The 21,717-nt window shown below is 46.2% G+C and overlaps 1 long non-coding RNA gene across 1 annotated transcript in view; it reads left to right on the top strand.

Annotated features, from left to right (window-relative positions):
- Positions 1–7,849, top strand: part of LOC139746101 (uncharacterized) — a 230,226-nt gene extending 222,377 nt beyond the window's left edge. Inside the window, exon 5 of the long non-coding RNA XR_011712063.1 lies at positions 7,792–7,849. This is a non-coding gene — a long non-coding RNA (uncharacterized lncRNA). The remainder of the gene's footprint in view (positions 1–7,791) is intronic.
- Positions 7,850–21,717: the final 13,868 nt, after the last annotated feature.

Consider the following 21,717-nt stretch of genomic DNA (forward strand, 5'->3'; position numbering starts at 1 on the left):
CAGCTCCTCATACCTCACTCCTCACCCCTCTACTTCCCTCACTACCCATGCAGCAGCTCCTGTTACTTTCTCATTCCACTGCAGTAGTATCAGTTACCACCGCCTCACTGCTTGATCCCCAGCCGTCTGCTTACTGCTGCAGCAGGAACCTAAGCCTCACGCCTTCTCATCTCGGCGTCGAAGCAGCGTCGTGTGGCGGAAACGTAAGGGATTGCATTGGTCGTCGTTTCCGTCCGACACCTTAACACATCAACCAGATCTCTGGTCATGATGACTTGTAGCACTGTCTCTCGTGTACTCCCGACACTTGATCCATCTGTTTCCCTGCAAAAAATGCAGCACTGGATGCCGACCAAGACATATAACTCTGTAGTCTGGGTTATGCTTTGAGTTGAGGCCCCACTCTGTCTGCAGAAAGGTTTAACCTGCATCATAACCCGGCTCATAACTTGAGAACAGTCCTGCTTACCTTTGGCCGTCGAAGTTAATACTGCACATGTTTTTGATGCGTCTCTTGTGATAATAAATCCACACTTATTTCGATCTCGATAACTGTTCTGCACAGCACGCGACATTAAGTGTTCAAGGAACACGTAAGTGGCCACCACATTAAGCAGTAACCACAACTACACTAGTACTGTACCCCTTTGCATCACTCACCCACGTACAGTAAATGGCATACACTCGCCCTTACCACCCGTCCTCCACACACACACACACACACACACACCTCCCACTGGGAGAAAATACCCCGTTGAAAATGCTCCGGTCTAATAATTTCCCGTGGACGCCATCGATTACCGTGAGCCAGGCTTGCCACACCATTAAACCCTTCACAAATCCCTTGATCTCGGTGTCAGCCGCGAGCCTCATGAACAAACTTTACCCGACATGCCTGCCTCCTTCCCCGCCCGCCCAACCCCTCCCGCCTCCTCGTCCAACTTAAGTCTCCGTCGACTCCGCTGGGACCCAAGCCCCTGTTAACTTCACTGGGAATCCACACCCTTGTCGACTCCAGTGGTAACCCACCCCTCACCCCCTTCCCTGCTACGCTGTTGGGAACCCACGCCCCCGTCGACTCTGCTTGGAAACCCACACCCGTGTCGAGTTTGCTAGCAGCCCACACCCCTATCGACTCCACCGGGGACCCCACACCCCTGTCGACTCCACCGGGGACCCCACACCCCTGTCGACTCCACTGGGGACCCCACACCCCTGTCGACTCCACTGGGGACCCCATACCCCTGTCGACTCCACTGGGGACCCCACACCCCTGTCGACTCCACTGGGGACCCCACACCCCTGTCGACTCCATTGGGGACCCCATACCCCTGTCGACTCCACTGGGGACCCCACACCCCTGTCGACTCCACTGGGGACCCCACACCCTTGTCGACTCCACTGGGGACCCCACACCCTTGTCGACTCCACTGGGGACCCCACACCCTTGTCGACTCCACTGGGGACCCCACACCCCTGTCGACTCCACTGGGGACCCCACACCCTTGTCGACTCCACTGGGGACCCCACACCCCTGTCGACTCCACTGGGGACCCCACACCCCTGTCGACTCCACTGGGGACCCCACACCCCTGTCGACTCCACTGGGGACCCCACACCCCTGTCGACTCCACTGGGGACCCCACACCCCTGTCGACTCCACTGGGGACCCCACACCCCTGTCGACTCCACTGGGGACCCCACACCCCTGTCGACTCCACTGGGGACCCCACACCCCTGTCGACTCCACTGGGGACCCCACACCCCTGTCAACTCCACTAGGGACCCCACACCCCTGTCGACTCCACTGGGGACCCCACACCCCTGTCGACTCCACTGGGGACCCCACACCCCTGTCGACTCCACTGGGGACCCCACACCCCTGTCGACTCGGAGCACCCCTGCATGCTAGGGGCTCTTAGGATCCTCCACAGACCCTCTCGCCCCTCCATCCCCTCCTCCCTCACCTAGTGGATTGCAGTATCGTTTTTCCTCTCTCTCTCTCTCTCTCTCTCTCTCTCTCTCTCTCTCTCTCTCTCTCTCTCTCTCTCTCTCTCTCTCTCTCTCTCTCCACTCTCTGTACCGCCTCATGACACCAAGACACACCTCCCTCATAACAGGTCCGCCTCACCTCAGGACGGCGACGGTGGCTGGCCTCACCCCCCTCACATCAGGGAGCCTGCCATCACCAGTGCCTTTGGTCTGGTGGATTACTCCGCTCCACGGTGGCTCCATGTAACGTGAGAGAGAGAGAGATGCACTGTTCTTGTGGCCAGCATCATCGCCTGCTCTCATTGATGATGGCGGAGCTCGCCGCGTCTCCCGTGGAGGCACACGTCCTCCGGGTCCATCCGGTCTCAACGCCTCCCATTCCCGTGGTCCGTTCCTCTACCACGGTCCGTTCCTGTATCACGGCCGTTCCTGTACCATGGTCCGTTCCTGTATCACCGTCCGTTCCTGTATCACGGTCCGTTCCTGTACCAATGTCCGTTCCTGTATCACGGTCCGTTCCAGTGTCACGGTCCGTTCCTGTATCACGGTCCGTTCCTGTACCATGGTCCGTTCCAGTATCACGGTCCGTTCCAGTATCACGGTCCGTTCCAGTGTCACGGCCTGATCCTGTATCACTTTTATATTTTTTTTTCTTTGTGATGCCAGCGGTGCATCTATCCACCATGACATCACAGGTTTCTGCCCGCCTTCGGAAGTCATGAAGTGTCTTCGTGGTTTCTACGTTTTGCTCCCACGGGATAGACACTTGCCTTTTTGGTTTCTGTTGCCCTACCGCAGGTTCCATCCTCTGGTCTCTGCTGCAGGTTAAGTGTCCTCCTGCAGGTTTCTCCAAGGGCATGATCTTCCCTCGATTTCTACGACATAACCCTGCGTTAAATAGAAACCTCTCTCTCTCTCTCTCTCTCTCTCTCTCTCTCTCTCTCTCTCTCTCTCTCTCTCTCTCTCGACCTGTGTTGTTGTTGTGGCTGGGGTTAAGAAGGTAGAAAACTCGTCTCAAGAGGGTCGGAGGCTTTACCTGTGTGACCTGTTTGTTGTCTGGCTGGGCAGAGAGAGAGAGAGAGAGAGAGAGAGAGAGAGAGAGAGAGAGAGAGAGAGAGAGAATCCCTCTTGCTTGCGCCTTGTAGCAACATGTAGTATATTCCCAGGTATGACGTCAAAGATTTTGGCCTGTGTCCGAGTCCGGCTACCTAGCACAGCCCCCTTGTTTACCGGGACGCTGGGGAAGGCAAGCTGCCTTGTACATATTTTTGGTCACTCGTGCTCTGCCCATGAGTTAAGGCGGTGGAAATTGTGTTGCGGGCGTTAGTGCATTACCAGACCTTAAGCCTGTAACATAATTCGCTGGTTTCATATATATATATATATATATATATATATATATATATATATATATATATATATATATATATATATATATATAAGTGATTGGTTCTCAGTGAATGTAGGTTTGCGGCAGGGGTGTGTGATGTCTCCATGGTTGTTTAATTTGTTTATGGATGGGGTTGTTAGGGAGGTAAATGCAAGAGTTTTGGAAAGAGGGGCAAGTATGAAGTCTGTTGGGGATGAGAGAGCTTGGGAAGTGAGTCAGTTGTTGTTCGCTGATGATACAGCGCTGGTGGCTGATTCATGTGAGAAACTGCAGAAGCTGGTGACTGAGTTTGGTAAAGTGTGTGAAAGAAGAAAGTTAAGAGTAAATGTGAATAAGAGCAAGGTTATTAGGTACAGTAGGGTTGAGGGTCAAGTCAATTGGGAGGTGAGTTTGAATGGAGAAAAACTGGAGGAAGTGAAGTGTTTTAGATATCTGGGAGTGGATCTGGCAGCGGATGGAAACATGGAAGCGGAAGTGGATCATAGGGTGGGGGAGGGGGCGAAAATTCTGGGAGCCTTGAAGAATGTGTGGAAGTCGAGAACATTATCTCGGAAAGCAAAAATGGGTATGTTTGAAGGAATAGTGGTTCCAACAATGTTGTATGGTTGCGAGGCGTGGACTATGGATAGAGTTGTGCGCAGGAGGATGGATGTGCTGGAAATGAGATGTTTGAGGACAATGTGTCGTGTGAGGTGGTTTGATCGAGTAAGTAACGTAAGGGTAAGAGAGATGTGTGGAAATAAAAAGAGCGTGGTTGAGAGAGCAGAAGAGGGTGTTTTGAAATGGTTTGGTCACATGGAGAGAATGAGTGAGGAAAGATTGACCAAGAGGATATATGTGTCGGAGGTGGAGGGAACGAGGAGAAGAGGGAGACCAAATTGGAGGTGGAAAGATGGAGTGAAAAAGATTTTGTGTGATCGGGGCCTGAACATGCAGGAGGGTGAAAGGAGGGCAAGGAATAGAGTGAATTGGAGCGATGTGGTATACCGGGGTTGACGTGCTGTCAGTGGATTGAATCAAGGCATGTGAAGCGTCTGGGGTAAACCATGGAAAGCTGTGTAGGTATGTATATTTGCGTGTGTGGACGTATGTATATACATGTGTATGGGGGGTGGGTTGGGCCATTTCTTTCGTCTGTTTCCTTGCGCTACCTCGCAAACGCGGGAGACAGCGACAAAGCAAAAAAAAAAAAAAAAAAAAAAAAAATATATATATATATATATATATATATATATATATATATATATATATATATATATATATATATATATATACTCAGAACTCCCGTTACACAGGGCTTCTTCGCGTTTGAGCTGCACTTCACTCAGGAGCAGGGTAATGATGGACTCCTCTGGAGCGAAAAAGGGATCCCCAGCGAGACTCCCTTTTTCACCATCATGGTCTGGAGGTCAAGACGGTGGAGAGGTGTGAGGAACGTGCCTCACGTGCTGGTGTCGTACAATGTTAGGGTGGCTGGGAGAGGCTAAACTCAGCTGGAGACTGAACTTGTGTTAATTGGGGACTATGCTAATTAAGGGCCCGGCGTCGTGTTAATGAATAGCCAGGCTGTTAACTTGCGACTGATTGAAATGTAACTTGTATTGTTGCACTTGTCAGCCCTCCCTCCATCTTTATATATATATATATATATATATATATTATATATATATATATATATATATATATATATATATATATATAATATATATATATATTTATTTATTTATAATTCACACATATTCGCCATTTCCCGCGTTAGCGATGTAGTGTTAAGGACAGAGGACTGAGCCTTAGAGAGAAAATCCACACTTTGCCTTCTTCTCTGTTCCCTCTTTTGAAAAAGGAAAAACTGGAGGGGAGGATTTCCAGCCCCCCGTTCCCTCCCCTTTTAGTCGCCGTCTACAACACGCAGGGAATACGTGGGAAGTATTCTTTCTCCCCAATCCCCAGGGAGATATGTATATATATATATATATATATATATATATATATATATATATATATATATATATATATATATAATAGATTACAAGTCAAAGGTACTCAAGTATGGCGGTAACAGGGTGTACAAGCCTGTGTGTTTGTGTTGCGATTTGAAACTTTGAGAGTCGTTTACACTTGATGAGGCGGATTTCCTTCGGAGAACAGATTGTGATGTATAGAGTTTCAGTTATGTAAACTCCTTCTGAGGAGTGATTACCCTTTCATATATATATATATATATATATATATATATATATATATATATATATATATATATATATATATATATGTATATTATTGTAAGGTGGGAGGAGGATTTCTCTAATGAATATAGAATTGAATACTACTGTATATATAGCGTTATTAATCTTTATTCTTTTGTTCTTTAATTTTTTCGGTATTATTCTACCATTAGGTGGGTGCTCAAGCACCAGATTGTCTATAGTTATCCATTTATTTCCATGAAGCTTTCGCCTTCACAGAGGCATCATCGGGAATCTACCAATAAAAGGAGAAAAACAGCGTCACAAAACTTGGATATGATATGTAAAACGCAAATAGAATGTAAATGATAAACACACTCTGAAAAAACACCGTACATAGCTCATAGAAGTGAGGGAAAACACTAAAAGCTTTACAAATTAACAGTATCATGAAGGGTAGTAGTATGAGTTTCATTCTAAATACAAAATATGGAAACAGAAGTATAGAAAACTTACAGTTGAGGAAACAGTGAAAAACATTATTAACCGATGTAGGAATATAGAAAGTCCATCACTAAATGCATTAAGTTGGGCCCAGCGAGACCGTTATTGTCGTGATGTGGAGTTGAGGTCAGGTTGGGCTCGTCTGATTCTCTCACCTTCTTAAGCTAGGTCTATGTTGGTCAATGCCGCGTTCCTGTTGTCCAGAAATGGCGGATTCGGTAGCTTGTAGCGAGTCAGTGATGTGGACCTCATGTTCTAAGAGGGCATTAGCTTTACGTCCTATTTGCGAGCCATTAAAGCTGTATTGCGATGATCATGTCTGATTGCTGATGACAGGTGCTTTCTCTCTAATGTGAATGGCTTTAAATATCTGTAGTCTCTCTGATCACTGCAGCTAATAGATCACTATAGCCTCCCTCGTTGATCTCGTTCCATGCGTTTGTTCATGATGTTGTTTGATTCCTCCCTCTCGTAAGTTGAGCGATAGGCGATAGCTCAGGGTACAGGTTGTACGTCCAGTGTAGTTTATGTGGTGGGGGCTGACAAGTCTCCAGTATTGCATCGGTGCTCGTATACTAACATGGGTGCCATTCAAACTTCCAGAGCGACCTACCATATCGTTTGTTCATTACGAGCGAACATGTTTACGGATTGTTGTAGTCTGTTATCAGACTGATATCCTTTGTCTTCCATCACTCGCTTTGCAGTTTCTGGCCACAACACCTCGCACGACCTTCTCGTCCTTTCGATATGTTATCGTAAACGTCTTCGTGTAGTAAACTTTGTTGTTGCTCGTCCTTTCGATATGTTATCGTAAACGTCTTCGTGTAGTAAACTTTGTTGTTGTCACGTTGAGTTTTTATTTGTTTTGTTTGCCACGAGATGTTGCTGCTCCAAACATGTTGTTCACAATGGTGTCAGATCCACTGTTTGAATATCCATTCTTGATTAACATTTTGCCGGACACGTCGAAGTTCTTGGTGGAGTTGCCAGGTTTGAGCGCACCTTGATCGCTCGCCTCACGTATGCGCGAATGACATTACTCCTCTTGTAATACTGAGTGCATTCACTCATTCCATTCATACATTTGCCATGGTTTTGCTGGGCTTTCTGTACACGTCGGTGACGAATGATCTCGTTGGCGCACTAACCCATTACGTCCAAGAAAGGAATCTTGTTATTATTCATTTCCACCGCAAATCTTAAGCCTGAAGATGTTTGGAGTCGGTCACGGAGGTTTTCCAGTGAGTTTATCTACGTAGGTACAAATGTCAATATATTATCTGTAGTAAACCTGGGGTGTCATGAGGTCGCACTGCTGTAGTTTCGTCATAGGACATTCCTGCCTGCGCAAAGAGAACTTCCACCGTGTTTCTCTTCATTATGATAACATTACTGTGTACAGCTATAGTTTGTTAACATTACTGTGTACAGCTGTAGTTTATGTTAACATTACTGTGTACAGCTATAGTTTATGTTAACATTACTGTGTACAGCTATAGTTTATGTTAACATTACTGTGTACAGCTGTAGTTTATGTTAACATTACTGTGTACAGCTATAGTTTATGTTAACATTACTGTGTACAGCTATAGTTTATGTTAACATTACTGTGTACAGCTGTAGTTTATGATAACGTAATATGCATCATTCATATACTCTCATGAGGTGCTGGAGCCGTTGACCTGGGGGAACTAATGTTACTCTCTTGTGTTCCAGGTGAGTGTGTTCGTGTGACTGGTGCGCCTGGAGCAGCCGAGGCAAGGTGAGGCACTGGGTAATGTAACCGATCCCCCCCCCCCTCCTACCCCTCGGCCTGTCCTCCCGCCTTCACCTCCCTCCCGCCTTAACCTCCCTCCCTCCTTCACCTCCCTCCCTCCTTCACCTCCCTCCCTCCTTCACCTCCCTCCCTCCTTCACCTCCATCCCCCGCCACCTACCCATCTGACACACGAACATGGCCGCTACGCCTACTTCCCACCCACTCACCCCCGTCACCACTAGGATTTGTATACCTCTCTCTCTCTCTCTCTCTCTCTCTCTCTCTCTCTCTCTCTCTCTCTCTCTCTCTCTCTCTCTCTCTCTCACTCCTCCGTATCATCCTTACATTCTCTTCCTCATCTTCCTCTTCCATTTTCTCCTTTAACCTTTCTCTTTCCTTACCTCCCATCCTCCATCCCACCATTCCTCCCCTCCCATTCCTTTCCCTTTCCGTCAACACCCTTTTTCCTCCAACTCCCATTCGCTCTTTTTCCTCTCCCCCTTCGTCCCACTTCGCCCCTCCTCGTACTTCTCTCGTTCCCTCCTCCCACACACCTTTACTTTCCCCTCCCACCCTTCTCTTCCACACACACACACACACACACACACACACCTCCTCTCCAACCTTTCCTGTATCCCTGTACCATCCCATCCCAGACCCATCTCTCCCCGCTCTGTCCCATCCATCGTCTCCAACTCGCCATCTTTGCACCCCCCGTCCCCTTTCCGGATCCAACCTCCTCCTCCCCGTCACACCGAATCCTTCCGTCATAGACAGGCGTCCCTCTGTCTGTGGTGACAGGTGGAGGCTGTATGTGTCGAGCGAGAGGCAGTTAGTGACTCCCACAGGCCCTGCAGTCTTGTGGTCCCAGGGGTTGAGTGGCAGCGCAAGGTGGACAGGAAGCCATGGTATGGCTACAGAAGGTTGAGCGTAGATGCCTTCAGCAATGATCGTAGATGAAGATAACGTTATCTAGGCTAAAATGGCCGAAGACGGAGCGGTCTACATTTTGTGATGCCTTCTTAAAGGACAAGATATATATATATATATATATATATATATATATATATATATATATATATATATATATATATATATATATATATATATCTTTTCTTTCTTTCAAACTATTCGCCATTTCCCGCATTAGCGAGGTAGCGTTAAGAACAGAGGACTGGGCCTTTGAGGGAATACCCTCACCTGGCCCAATTCTCTGTTCCTTCTTTTGGAAAATTGAAAAAAAAAAAAAAAAAAAAACCGAGAGGGAAGGATTTCCAGCCCCCCGCTCCCTCCCCTTTTAGTCGCCTTCTACGACACGCAGGGAATACGTGGGAAGTATTCTTAATCCCCTATCCCCAGGGATAATATATATATATATATATATATATATATATATATATATATTTATATTTCCTATGAGTCCACGGGGAAAATGAAACGCGGTAAGTTTTATTTTCCCCGTGGACGCATAGGAATATACTTGATCACGCGCAAAATTGTGATCCTTTCCAACATGTGTGTATATATATATATATATATATATATATATATATATATATATATATATATATATATATATATATTATGTGTGTATGTGAATGTTTTTGAGATACTTAATCTGTGTCGATGTCTTCATCATGTGTTCTTGCGATGAGTTACCGTTTCGTCCTCGCGCGTTCTACAAACTCCACCAGATCAAGCCAGGAAGAGGGGAGGAGATAGAAAATGGGGATGGAAATCAGGGAATCACTGTAAACACGCGTGTAGGACGAGGGGAAATACACGGGCGTAGGAGTGAGGGGAAATACACGGGCGTAGGAGTGAGGGGAAATACACGGGCGTAGGAGTGAGGGGAAATACGTGAGGGAAGAGACAAGAGACGCGGTTGTACGAGCATGTTGAATGAGGAAAGCGAGGCATTTCCTCTCTCTCTCTCTCTCTCTCTCTCTCTCTCTCTCTCTCTCTCTCTCTCTCTCTCTCCCCAGATGACCTAACAGGCTTGCGGGACGAGACGGCTTTATAAATCGAGCCGAGGTGAACGTAACCCAAAAGGGACGGATCACTTAATGGAAGGAAGGGAGGGGGATGGGGGTGTGTTTAGCTATGCCTAGCAAACCTGATGAGTGTGTGAGAGAGAGAGAGAGAGAGAGAGAGAGAGAGAGAGAGAGAGAGAGAGAGAGAGAGAGCAGTAGCAACATTGTTTACATTGTCAGTACAAACACACCGTTCCAGGCACAGTTGATGGTCGTGTGGACCACTGAGACGTGTAAGATATCAAGACAGGAGCAGATTGCCTCTGGCCTGGTCGGACCACTTGGCGGGAAACAGTCCGGGAGGCGGTGGGAAAGGTTGTAACCAGCGGCGGTGTCACTGCAGTGTAACCGCGTAACAACAACAACAACAACAACAACAACAAAAAGGATGGAGGGACACACACACACACACACACACACACACACACACACACACACACACACACATACATACATACACTCACTCACTCACTCACTCACTCACTCACTCACTCACACACACACACACACACACATACATACATACACTCACTCACTCACTCACTCACTCACTCACACACACACACGGTTGGCAAATGCGAAAGGAGGAGGATGAACCGGGAAAGAAAACAGCCCTCTCCCTCACCCTGCCTCGCTGCTGCCATTCTTCGCCAAGTGAGTCTGGAACTTTTAAAGAGATGTGTATATTACGACATCCCTGGCATGGGCCCCGACCACCAGCTACAAACACAACAAGACGGAAGAGCCGAAAACTTATCCAGACAACTCTCTCTCTCTCTCTCTCTCTCTCTCTCTCTCTCTCTCTCTCTCTCTCTCTCTCTCTCTCTCTCTCATCTTGTCGATCATCTTTCATATTCGCCATTATCCGGAGGGACTTGAATTCCCTCTCGACTGACAAGAGTCCCTTTTTTTCTATCGCTGGCTCCCGACAGGGTTGGGCCCTGTGTTTACAGCTCGCGGGAGAAACACGAGTATGAGGGATGACACGGCCAGTGTCGGATGTGTTCTCTCCAAGCCATGGCTCGGAAAAGGGGTGATGGCGTGATGATGGACAGCGTTAATATTCAGTTTTTGACAACTTCATTTAGCCTGAGCATACACACAGAGACGAAGCATTAAAGTGGTGTATGGCATGATAAAGTGGAGGGATGGATGAGGAGAGAGAGAGAGAGAGAGAGAGAGAGAGAGAGAGAGAGGTGGTGGTGGTGTGAAGAGCGTACTGGTGATGGGAGGAGGATGGTGGCAAGGGTTTGTTAGAGGGGAGACGAGGGAGGAAGGGTGGGTTATTATTATGCACGACAGCTTGGCTCATAATAATCAAGGTGTCACAATGGCCGTGTGGTGTGTGGTGTGGTGTAAATTACCTTGATTGGAATCTTAATTATTACATTCGTCAGATGCACCAGAGACGTGGGAACGCTCCGAACAGTAGAGGAGGAGTGCAGTGAACAGTTGAATAACGTTCAGAACAGTTGAGGAACGTTCAGAACGGTTGAGGAACGTTCAGAACGGTTGAGGAATGCACTGAACAGTTGAGGAACGTTCAGAACAGCTGAGGAATACATAGGACAGTTGAGGAACGTTTAGAACAGCTGAGGAATACATAGGACAGTTGAAGAACGTTCAGAACAGCTGAGGAAGACATAGGACAGTTGAGGAACGTTCAGAACAGCTGAGGAAGACATAGGACAGTTGAGGAACGTTCAGAACAGCTGAGGAAGACATAGAACAGGTGAGGAATGCACTGAAAGTTGACGAGTGCTCTGAGCAGTAGAAGAACGTTCAAGACAGTTGTGGATTGCACAGAGCAGTTGAGGAATACACACAGCAGGTGAGAAACGCTCAAAACTGTTGAGGAATTCGCAGAACAGTTGAACAATGTACACAACAGTTGAGGAACCTATAGAAAAATTTAGAAATGAACAGAACAATTGAAGAACGTACATAGTAGTGTAGAAGTATTCAGAATAGTTGAGGAATGCATTGAACAGTTAAAGAACATTCAGAATAGGGAATGCACAGAACAGTTGAGGAATACAAGGACAGTTGAAGCACCTTCAGAACACTTGAGGAACGTATAGAACAGTTTAGGAACATACAGAACAGTTGAAGAACGTTCTATACTTGAGGAACGTATAGAACTTTAAGAACATGCAGAACAGCTGAGGAGCGTATAGAACACTTGAATAAGATACAGAACAATTGAGAAACCTACAGGACAGTGCTTGAGAACGTGCAGGACAGAATAATAAGATGGTCTGGAAACTTTGGAGACCCAGTTCCAGGTATAAACCTTCTGGGAGGTTTCAACTTGCCTTCCCAAAAGGGAAATGGACAGAAAACAACTGAACAGTAGTGCTAGAAATAGTAATGGGAGTAGAAGCAGCGAGGCTTACATGTCCGTCTTTCATAAGATAGTACAGGAAAATAACTTCACAATAAGGAACACCTCAAGAGCGGCCTCACCCTCCAACTAAGCAGAGACCGCTGGAACGAACCGGAATGGAAGAACACAATGGGTCACTTACCTTGTAAGGAGTGTGTGTATTGGACTTAACGACCCTTAACGACCCCTGGCAGTTGATAAGGCCTAAAGCCCAGATGGCCAACCTAACCACCAGTGCATCCGGTCTTCACAGATACCGTCCACTTGGTACGTAATGTCGACCCTTGGCCGGCACTGTCCACGGTCATCATGACCCAAGTGAAGCAGAGTTGTTCATGTCGTTCCGGTGCCTCCCGCGTCATGACTGTTGCCGGAGCATTGCAGTCCATCACAGGCGACCGCTGATGTCTTCAGCAGATTTCACTTCAGAGAGACACATCTGCAGTGGAAACAGATCAGCGTAGCCGGCTATCAAGCTGTCCTCCTCTACCTAAAGTAGCAGGATCATGAAGGAATGTCGAGAAAAGTTAAGGAGTTCAAAAAGTATATTGAATATTCACCTCACGTCTCAAGCCGAGAATGAATGATAATGAACCGATAAAGGTATAGAGAAAAACAATACTATAGACTAAGTGCGGGTGAAGGTCCAATAAATACATTTTAGCTTACTGAGGACGTGACGATTCCTGGACACTGGTGACTGTAAGGAGGTGAGTCATTGTGAGTCAGGCGGTGCACTCGAGTCACCCTCCTGAACAGTGATCCCTCAGTGTTCAAGTTAAACACATTCCACCTGCACACTGTCGCCTTCCCTGAACGCCAACTTAAAGAGGCTCCTTATGGCTTTCCTCCCTAGGACCAGACGCTGTGAGGTCGGGATTGTGAAATGTCGAGCGGCCCGCACCAGCTTATTATGACCACTCCTGCACCTCCCGTGTAGGGAGGCTCTGGTCTTGTGTGCTTTACGAGAAGGTCCACCCACTTGGGCATGAAGATGGAGGAGGCGCATGAACACGTTGGTGGTGTCCCTGAGCACGGCGCTTGAGCACGACGGTATGGCTCTTTTGGGATGTGATGGGCCCCCACAGCCTTTGATCTGAACCATAAGGATCAGGTTACAAGAACGGTTGTTGTACTCAAGGGTCGTATTGCCGTCTTGCTTAAGGGTCGTACCGTCCTACTCAAGGGATGGTACCATCGTGCATAAGGGATCGTACTGCCATGCTCAAGGGTCGTACCGTCCTGCCCAGGGGATGGTGCCGTCGTGTTCAAGGGTCGTACTGTCGTGCTCAAGGGGTCGGTACCGTCGTGCATGAGGGATCGTCCTGCCATGCTCAAGGGTCGTACCGTCCTGCTCAAGGGACGGAACTATCATGTTCGTGGGGTAAGTTAGGAAGTCATTACCAAGGGCTGGGGCTACCGCCAGATCATCACATTACCTGCATATATATATATATATATATATATATATATATATATATATATATATATTCTTTCTTTCATACCATTCGCCATTTCCCGCGTTAGCGAGGTAGCGCCAAGAACAGAGGACTGGACCTTTGAGGGAGTATCCTCACCTGGCCCCCTTCTCCGTTCCTTCTTTTGGAGAATTAAAAAAAAAAAAAACCGAGAGGGGAGGATTTCCAGCCCCCCCCCCCCCCCCCCCCCCCCCCCCCGCTCCCTTCCCTTTTAGTCGCCTTCTACGACACGCAGGGAATGCGTGGGAAGTATTATTTCTCCCCTATCCCCAGGGATATATATATATATATATATATATATATATATGTATATATATATATATATATATATATATATATATATATATATATATATATATCAATCTCGACCGACCATTTGAAACACCCGTGACCACTCGGGAGACCAAGTGGGGACGTGAACCCCGGCTCGCAAAAACCTTCAAGAGTGGACAGATGGACCATCGAGACGTGTTGGAGGTACAGCCAAGCCTCAAAGAAAAAATAAGATAAAAAAAAAAAAAGACGGGTACCTCCTTTGCCTCCTCGTGCAATCCCCTCTTCAGTATCTTCTTCGTCTTCTTCTTCTTCACCCCCCTTACCTTATCCACGTTTTCCTTCGTGTTTCCCCAATCCCATCTTGGCTCTCTCTCTCTCTCTCTCTCTCTCTCTCTCTCTCTCTCTCTCTCTCTCTCTCTCTCTCTCTCTCTCCCATCCCTACCTTTTTCTTTAACATCCTGGCTCCCAAGTCCAGTGTCCTCTTAAAAGTTTGTTGCAATACCACAAAACCTCAATAGGCCATTGGTTCTAAAGCCGAGGGGGTGGTGTGGGTGAGGGAGGGGCTGTGTTATGTATACCCGGGTGCTTGTGGTACGCGAGAACGTTTCAGAGTAGATAACGGAGTTGCTGCCCTGATATATATATATATATATATATATATATATATATATATATATATATATATATATATATATATATATATGCATGCTAGATAATGTTGATGACCGTAGATTTAAGATGTATTCTGGTTGGATGTTTGAAGATGTTACGCTGAGATCTTGAAGACATATGGTCAGAACACTGGAGGAAAGGTAGGTCAGTGGTCCGAGACTGAGAAGGCTGGAGAACCACTGCTGTTGGCCGTAAAGACACTGGGGACGGCTCCCGGGGTCTTCTGAAGGGCAGGTGGTGGAGAGACGTTGTTCCAAGGTCACAATGCACGGCTCTTCCATCTGCATGTCCATGATACGTAGGTCTTGACCAGTCTAGCAGTTTTTATATTGAATTATGTGTGCTGGTATTACAAAATGTTTATATATATATATGATAACGATTTACCTCTGGAAGTGGAGGATTCGAACCCTGTCCCACCGCATGGCAGGCCAGTACGCTAATCATTGGACCAACTTATCAAATATTCCATGTTTCCGGTATATATATATAGATATATATATATATATATATATATATATATATATATATATATATATATATATATATATTTCTTTTTCTTTCATACTATTCGCCATTTCCCACATTAGCGAGGTAGCGTTAAGAACAGAGGACTGGGCCTTAGATGGAATATCCTCACCTGGCCCCCTTCTCTGTTCTTTCTTTTGGAAAATTTAAAAAAAAATACGAGAGGGGAGGATTTCCAGTCACCCGCTCCCTCCCCTTTTAGTCGCCATCTACGACACGCAGGGAATACGTGGGAAGTATTCTTTCTCCCCTATCCCCAGGGATAATATATATATATATATATATATATATATATATATATATATATATATATATATATATATATATATATATATATACGTGAGTGCATTCATCAGTGAGATTGTCTCTTCGAATCGCACAAGAAAGTGTTTTTTTTTTTTTATCTCAGTCACATGCTTCCCTCAACATCTGTATCAACGAAGCTCTGTAGAAATATCATTATCCAGGAAGAAGTTATCATTTGAGGTATCTGGAATAGAGAGGCGATCTTGATATCTAGAATGGGTAAACCTGAAGGACCTTGTACTTAAAGTGCCTGGACCTGTATACTGAAGGACATGCACGTTTATATTGAAGCAACTGTACCTGTATAATGAAGGATATGTTCCTCTGTATTAAAGGACCAGTGCTCGTATATTCAAGTAAGTGGACCGATATACTGAAGGACTTTTTCCTGCATATTGAAGGACCTGCGTCCTGGAATATATGCATCTTCATAGGAAAGTAACCTGAACTTGTAATTTGAAAGACGTCTGTCTTGATCTTGAGTTGCCTGTGACTGTATCTTGTACCTGTACCTGTATTTTCATGCCCCTTGCTCTGTGTAATGACCTCTCTACCTGTATTTTCATGTACCTCGCCCTTTGTAAACGACGTATCACTACCTGTATTTTCATATACCTCACCCTGTGTCATGACGTACGCTTACCTGTATCTAAACGTACCTATGACTGTATCTTGCGCCTGTATCTGTATCTTGGTGTATTTGAACCCTTGTAAGAGTTAACTGTACCTGTAATTCTCAGCTTGAGTTGCCTATGACCATCGTATGTACCTCCGCCTGTATTTTAATGCACCTTTACCTGCTTGACGTCGTCCCTGTACCCCTACCTGTATCTTGAGTCGGCTTCAGCCTGGAGCGCCTTCATCTTGAGGAGGAACCTGCGTCAGAAGGCTTCCTCCTCATTTTACAAGAGCTATATCGTAAAGTACCTTTTGTCCTGGGAGGTTCTTTGTCTCTCCAAGGTCCTGCGTCTTTGGAGGTCCTTTGTCTTGGAGATCCTTTGTCTTGGAGGCCCTATGTCTTGGAGGTCCTATGTCTTGGAGGCCCTGTGTCTCGGGGTTCGTTTCTCTCGGAGGTCCTGTGTCTTGGAGGTTCTGTATCTCGGAGCTTCTGGGTCTTGGAGGCAGTGTCTCGAAGCTTCTTTGTCTTAGAGGCCCTGTGTCTCGGAGCTTGTGTGTCTCAGGGGTTCTTTTATCTTGGAGGCACTGTGTCTTGGAGGACATATGTTTTGGAGGACCTTCGGCTTGGAGACACTGTGTCTTGGAGGTCCCATGTTTCGGAGGACCTTTGTCTCGGAGGTCCTTTGTCCCCGAGAACCCTCGTCGTAGAGGACCCTGCCCCACCTGAGTCAAAAGCCGTCATGGTGTGAAAGCCCCTGCCTTGCAGTGCATAAAAAACAAAGGACTGTTGGTTGCGTCTTGTTGCCTGTATACTGAAGGCCCGTCGTTGTCAGGTACTCGAAAGTAGCTCAGAATGACCTTTTTTTTTCTTCTTCTTTTAAAACGCATGTTGGCTGGGAGAGAGAGAGAGGTGGTAGGAGTACAAGGGAACGCCAACAGCAACAGACGGTCGGGTCCTTCGCGAGGCTGTTTGTGATGGCAGAAGAGATCAGACGAAACATTGGGAATGGGGGTATTGAGACCAAGATGAAAACTCCTTTCGATGTTTCTAAACAGGGAGCAAGTATCAGTCAATCGTGGACTGGAAGTGGAGGATTTGGCTGATCGTGTTTGTAAACGTTGCTCACAACTGCTCGCCTCGGCAGGTCATATTGTTGTCATGTTAAGAGTCCTGATGAAGAAAATTTGCTTTGCCTCGTTCGAAGTAAAAATTGTTGCATACGAGTTTTGTTTCCATCACTGCCAGTGACACTCAGACTGTTCCGGTTCGGAGCATTTTGCTTCGATCAGGTGAATGTCGAAGGCCTTTGGCAATTATAAACACCTTAAGCTTTCTCCTTTTCGTATGCCAATTGAGTTAGCGTCGTATAGACAGCTCTTTTCGTATGCCAATTGAGTTAGCGTCGTATAGACAGCTCTTTTCGTATGCCAATTGAGTTAGCGTCGTATAGACAGCTCTTTTCGTATGCCAATTGAGTTAGCGTCGTATAGACAGCTCTTTTCGTATGCCAATTGAGTTAGCGTCGTATAGACAGCTCTAATGTTGTTTGCTTCTCAAGGTGGGTTTCATCATGATTGTTCGTCTCTATACTGTCCCCCCTCAGAGTCCGAGCTTCCTTTCTAGTGGGGTGACCAAAACTGAACACAATGTTTTAAGATGGGGATGCATCAGTGAACTGTGAAGAGGTGAATTCTTATGCCTTATCCGTTGAGTCAGTGATATTTTTTTTTTTCACCTCTCTTTACTACTCCCACGCACTATGTTCTTTGATTTAGGTCATCTAAAGTTTTTGATTTTCCCCTCACATTAGTTTCTTCTTTCATCTGTTTTCCCATAAATGTGTATAACTTTGCTCTTAACTCTACTTAGAATATTTTTCCTTCTTGTGAGATGATTTGATCAATTCATCCAAGTCAACTTGTAATCTTAGATGTTCAGTTCCTGGTGCAGCCTTGCTTTCCAGTTTTGTGTCGACTGGAAACTTTCATTACCTTATACTATGGCCCATAATTATCAGAGACGTTGTTGTTTACCAAGAAGAGCAGTGGTCCAAATAATGATCCCTACGGTACTCCACTTGCTTCGGCTACGTAGCTCTTGATAGGCTCGACCGCTGATGATGGTGGCGGTAGTGGAGATGGTGGTTGTGGAAGTGATGGATGATGGTCGTTTTTGTGGGAGCGATGGTGGTAGAAGTGATGGTTAGTGGTGGTGGTGGGGATGGAGGAAGTGATGGTAGAGATCATTTCACGCCCCCTCCTTCACTTACCCCTCATCTACCCATCATGCACCATGAGATCGAAGCAGTGTGGTGACACACTCAGGCCACAGTTCGTCGTGGTGCCATTGAGACTAAATGAGTATTACGAGTGTGCAAAATTACCTTGGCCTTTGCATGGTTATTATGGCGTTAATGAGAAGAATTTTCATTTGTCAATATTTTCGTGTCATTAACTGATAAAACCAACTTAAGAGTGTCTTGAGCGACGTGAAGATTGATCACACGAAGACCAATAATGTATGAAAATTCAGCTCACTGACTGTGTAGATAGTGCTGGTGACAGAGTAGATAGTGTTGGTGGACAGAGTAGATAGTGCTGGTGACAGAGTAGATAGTGTTGGTGGACAGAGTAGATAGTGTTGGTGGACAGAGTAGATAGTGTTGGTGACAGAGTAGATAGTGTTGGTGGACAGAGTAGATAGTGTTGGTGACAGTGTAGATAGTGCTGGTGACAGAGTAGATAGTGTTGGTGGACAGAGTAGATAGTGCTGGTGACAGAGTAGATAGTGTTGGTGGACAGAGTAGATAGTGTTGGTGACAGTGCAGATAGTGCTGGTGACAGAGTAGATAGTGTTGGTGACAGTGCAGATAGTGCTGGTGACAGAGTAGATAGTGCTGGTGACAGAGTAGATAGTGTTGGTGACAGTGCAGATAGTGTTGGTGACAGTGTAGATAGTGCTGGTGACAGAGTAGATAGTGCTGGTGACAGAGTAGATAGTGTTGGTGACAGTGCAGATAGTGCTGGTGACAGAGTAGATAGTGTTGGTGGACAGAGTAGATAGTGTTGGTGACAGAGTAGATAGTGTTGGTGACAGTGCAGATAGTGCTGGTGACAGAGTAGATAGTGTTGGTGACAGTGCAGATAGTGCTGGTGACAGAGTAGATAGTGCTGGTGACAGAGTAGATAGTGTTGGTGACAGAGTAGATAGTGTTGGTGACAGAGTAGATAGTGTTGGTGACAGAGTAGATAGTGTTGGTGACAGTGCAGATAGTGCTGGTGACAGAGTAGATAGTGCTGGTGACAGAGTAGATAGTGTTGGTGACAGAGTAGATAGTGTTGGTGACAGTGTAGATAGTGTTGGTGACAGAGTAGATAGTGTTGGTGACAGTGTAGATAGTGCTGGTGACAGAGTAGATAGTGTTGGTGACAGAGTAGATAGTGTTGGTGACAGAGTAGATAGTGTTGGTGACAGTGCAGATAGTGCTGGTGACAGAGTAGATAGTGTTGGTGGACAGAGTAGATAGTGTTGGTGACAGAGTAGATAGTGTTGGTGACAGTGTAGATAGTGTTGGTGACAGAGTAGATAGTGCTGGTGACAGAGTAGATAGTGTTGGTGACAGAGTAGATAGTGTTGGTGACAGAGTAGATAGTGTTGGTGACAGTGCAGATAGTGCTGGTGACAGAGTAGATAGTGTTGGTGACAGAGTAGATAGTGTTGGTGACAGTGCAGATAGTGCTGGTGACAGAGTAGATAGTGCTGGTGACAGAGTAGATAGTGTTGGTGACAGAGTAGATAGTGTTGGTGACAGAGTAGATAGTGTTGGTGACAGTGCAGATAGTGCTGGTGACAGAGTAGATAGTGTTGGTGACAGTGCAGATAGTGCTGGTGACAGAGTAGATAGTGTTGGTGACAGAGTAGATAGTGCTGGTGACAGAGTAGATAGTGCTGGTGACAGAGTAGATAGTGTTGGTGGACAGAGTAGATAGTGTTGGTGACAGTGTAGATAGTGCTGGTGACAGAGTAGATAGTGCTGGTGACAGAGTAGATAGTGTTGGTGACAGAGTAGATAGTGTTGGTGGACAGAGTAGATAGTGTTGGTGACAGTGCAGATAGTGTTGGTGACAGTGCAGATAGTGCTGGTGACAGAGTAGATAGTGTTGGTGACAGAGTAGATAGTGTTGGTGACAGTGCAGATAGTGCTGGTGACAGAGTAGATAGTGTTGGTGACAGAGTAGATAGTGTTGGTGACAGTGTAGATAGTGCTGGTGACAGAGTAGATAGTGCTGGTGACAGAGTAGATAGTGTTGGTGACAGTGCAGATAGTGCTGGTGACAGAGTAGATAGTGTTGGTGACAGTGCAGATAGTGCTGGTGACAGAGTAGATAGTGTTGGTGACAGTGTAGATAGTGCTGGTGACAGAGTAGATAGTGTTGGTGGACAGAGTAGATAGTGTTGGTGACAGAGTAGATAGTGCTGGTGACAGAGTAGATAGTGCTGGTGACAGAGTAGATAGTGTTGGTGACAGTGCAGATAGTGCTGGTGACAGAGTAGATAGTGTTGGTGACAGTGCAGATAGTGCTGGTGACAGAGTAGATAGTGTTGGTGACAGTGTAGATAGTGCTGGTGACAGAGTAGATAGTGTTGGTGACAGTGCAGATAGTGCTGGTGACAGAGTAGATAGTGTTGGTGACAGAGTAGATAGTGTTGGTGGACAGAGTAGATAGTGTTGGTGGACAGAGTAGATAGTGTTGGTGACAGTGCAGATAGTGCTGGTGACAGAGTAGATAGTGTTGGTGACAGTGCAGATAGTGCTGGTGACAGAGTAGATAGTGTTGGTGACAGAGTAGATAGTGCTGGTGACAGAGTAGATAGTGTTGGTGACAGAGTAGATAGTGTTGGTGACAGTGCAGATAGTGCTGGTGACAGAGTAGATAGTGTTGGTGACAGAGTAGATAGTGTTGGTGACAGAGTAGATAGTGTTGGTGGACAGAGTAGATAGTGCTGGTGACAGAGTAGATAGTGTTGGTGACAGTGCAGATAGTGCTGGTGACAGAGTAGATAGTGTTGGTGACAGTGCAGATAGTGCTGGTGACAGAGTAGATAGTGCTGGTGACAGAGTAGATAGTGTTGGTGGACAGAGTAGATAGTGTTGGTGACAGAGTAGATAGTGTTGGTGACAGTGTAGATAGTGCTGGTGACAGAGTAGATAGTGTTGGTGACAGAGTAGATAGTGTTGGTGACAGAGTAGATAGTGCTGGTGACAGAGTAGATAGTGCTGGTGACAGAGTAGATAGTGTTGGTGACAGAGTAGATAGTGTTGGTGACAGAGTAGATAGTGTTGGTGACAGAGTAGATAGTGTTGGTGACAGAGTAGATAGTGTTGGTGACAGTGTAGATAGTGCTGGTGACAGAGTAGATAGTGTTGGTGACAGTGCAGATAGTGCTGGTGACAGAGTAGATAGTGTTGGTGGACAGAGTAGATAGTGTTGGTGACAGTGCAGATAGTGTTGGTGGACAGAGTAGATAGTGTTGGTGACAGAGTAGATAGTGTTGGTGACAGTGCAGATAGTGCTGGTGACAGAG

The sequence above is a fragment of the Panulirus ornatus genome, chromosome 64 (genome assembly GCF_036320965.1).
Source record: "Panulirus ornatus isolate Po-2019 chromosome 64, ASM3632096v1, whole genome shotgun sequence".
NCBI lineage: Eukaryota > Metazoa > Arthropoda > Malacostraca > Decapoda > Palinuridae > Panulirus > Panulirus ornatus.